The following is a 2,871-nucleotide window of genomic DNA, read 5'->3' as shown; positions in this document are numbered from 1 at the left end:
TTGATCCTAATACATGAACTGGCTTTGTGGGAGCCTAGCCTGTTTGGATGCTCACCTTTTTGGACCTAGATCGACGAGGGAGGACCTTGGACTTACCGCAATACAGGGTATCTGGACTGTTCTTCAGTACCAAGAGGGAGGGGGAATGGAGTGGGTGGAGGGGGAGAGGAGGGGGTAAGGGAGTGGGGGGAGGGGCAATATGTGGGAGGAGGGGGAGGGAAATGGGAAACGGGGAGGAGGCAGAAATCTTAATTAAAAAAGTATCCAGTGTCCTGTGAATGCTAATAATGTAGCATTCTGATACATGTTCTAAAAAGGCTTAAGAGTTTGGGGGCAGCTTTCAGATACTGGGAAGGAAGTCAATATGGGACAAAAGAATAATTTGTGTCTCAGAACCACAATTAATGATGTCAATGCATGTACATCAATTAACATGTACATGCATTGACTTGATTAATGATTTTTGTGAAAAATAATTCAATAATACTCTTTACCTTCTTAGAGGAATTAAACTTGTGTGGCAGTGCATATTAATATGTATCTCATATTTTAAAAGACTGGAACTTACGCTGGACCATAAAGTCAGAGTTAACTCAACACTGGAGAGGATATGTGACATTTAAGATTATGAAAAGACTTGTTTAACCAGATGTTAATATTTGGACTGTACAGGTTATATTAATATTTTAGTTTATTAAAAGCTACTTCAAAAAATCCCACCCCCTTAGAATCCAGAGATTTGTGTCACGATGCATAATCAGTTTTCAGGTTTTAGTTTATCATTAAGGAAGAAACATAGCAATATAGGTGGTTAGTGGTAAACATACTGCCAAGGCATGGTGAACACTAGGGCATCCTAAATCAGCATCACTTTAATTATAGTTGCAAGTTTGGAATGTTTGTAAAGACCCTGTGAGACTGTCTGAAATGATAGATAAAAAGATACTCAGGATAATTATTTTTGTGAAAGTCTTCAAGTCAATCTTCTCTGTCATTTCAGTCCCAGGGCAACTTCCTGCTTCTCCAGGGTTTCTGACACACTCAGGACGTGGTTGCAACACTGTGTCTTGCACAGTAATAGACTGCTGAGTCCTCAGATGTCAGTATGCTGAGTTCCATGTAGGATGTGCTGGAGGATTTGTCTACAGATAGTGTGGCCTTTCCATGGAACTTCTGAGCATAGTCAGTACTACCACTTGCATGATAAATCCTTCCAATCTACTTCAGTCCCTGTCCAGGCCTCTGCTTCACCCAGTTCATCGTATAGTCAGTGAAGGTATAGCCTGAAGCCTTGCAGGACAGCTTCACTGAGAACCCTGGTTTCCCTAGCTCAGCTTCAGACTGCAGCAGCTGGACCTGGGATTCTACACCTGCAGAGACAAAGACAGAGTAGGTATCATTGTTACCTCAGTACTGTTCCTTAGTAGGATTTTGAACTTTGAAAGGCTGTTACTTGTAGTTACTGACATAAGAAAGAGAATGATCCAGCTCCAATTCATTGTGAAGACTTTGTGTGTTCAGTGACTGTGCGAAGATACTGACCATAGATTGTCCTGGCCTGTAAACATCAGTGTATTTACCACAGTAGACTCTGGTAATTTGCATATTCATGAGCAGGGAAATGTTTAGAGAAGAACCTAGTTCAGCTATAAAAGAAGCAGATAGAGGATATGTGGGACAGACAGCAGAATGTAGAGCTCCATGTAATAATTCCTCCGAGGAAATACATCTGATACACCTTCCCTAAGTTATGGACAGCCCCATGTGTGTGTAACATCAAGGATTAACTTTTCAATTGATTTCTGTTCTGAGGAATTTGCTCCACTTTGTGACAGGTACTCAGATGGATTTACAGCAGGTGCTTGTGTTCATGTTGGTGGTGACTGAAAATTTCAAAACCTGCTAATTATGAGAATTTACAACTCCTTTCAATACTAATAACAGTTTCCTTCACAGCAGGTCTTATACTTAAAACTGACTGAAATGACCAAAAGTAACCTCAGAAATATTGTTATTTTCATTATTTTATATTATTTTAAATATTATTGTTAAAATATTCAGAAATTAATGTTTATTGCAGCAATATACAATAACTAAATTATGAAAATAAACATGTCTTTCAACATAACTCTATCAAGAAAATATTGCTATATACACAACACAGTAGAAGCTTTTCATATGGAAGGAATAAGGAAACTATTAGGAAAATTGATGAAACTAGAAATAACCATATTAATTAGAAAATATCTCTGAAACACAGATATTATGACCCGCACACAGTGAATACAGTTCATATTATCTATATACTCATAAGTGTGTCATTCCCTAGTACATAGGAAACTCCAGAAGCATTCCAAAGAAAATGATTACATTTTACTCATCAGGTACCAAATGGCAATAAATGCAAAGCTTGGTTTGTGTCCTCAGGAGTCCTTCCCCATCTGTGTTGTAATGTTTTATTAAATATTATCCTATTTTTAGTGCTCATAACAGGGTATACATGACCACAGTGGTATTTGTGATCATCACAGGACAACTTAGGAAATTCAATTCTTGTATTCTACCATGTGGGCCCAAGGGATTGAACTGATATTGCTAAGCTTGCCAGTGTTGATATTTCATGGGATCTCATCCTGTATTACGAATGGCTAGATTTTTCAATGTTTGTTGGTAACTGTAGCTGCTGTGACTTCATGTGTACAATCACCATTTCAAGCTCTTAAGGTCCTTTTTCTTGTCTATCCACCTCATATTCTGAGTATTACATTCTTCCCAGTCCCTCTTTTGTGATGGTCCTTGAGCTTTGAATGGGAGGTTGATACAGATGTTTCTCCTTTGGTTGAGTACACAGTCATTCATGCTCATCATTTT

At 38.4% G+C, this 2,871-nt stretch overlaps 1 pseudogene; it reads right to left on the bottom strand.

Annotated features, from left to right (window-relative positions):
* Positions 1–1,041: 1,041 nt before the first annotated feature.
* Positions 1,042–1,499, bottom strand: LOC130882492 (Ig heavy chain V region 3-like; annotated as a pseudogene).
* Between the last annotated feature and the right edge of the window lie 1,372 nt (positions 1,500–2,871).

This window comes from Chionomys nivalis, chromosome 10, assembly GCF_950005125.1.
Source record: "Chionomys nivalis chromosome 10, mChiNiv1.1, whole genome shotgun sequence".
NCBI classification, from domain to species: Eukaryota; Metazoa; Chordata; class Mammalia; order Rodentia; family Cricetidae; genus Chionomys; species Chionomys nivalis.
This window is presented reverse-complemented; position numbering and strand designations above follow the sequence as displayed.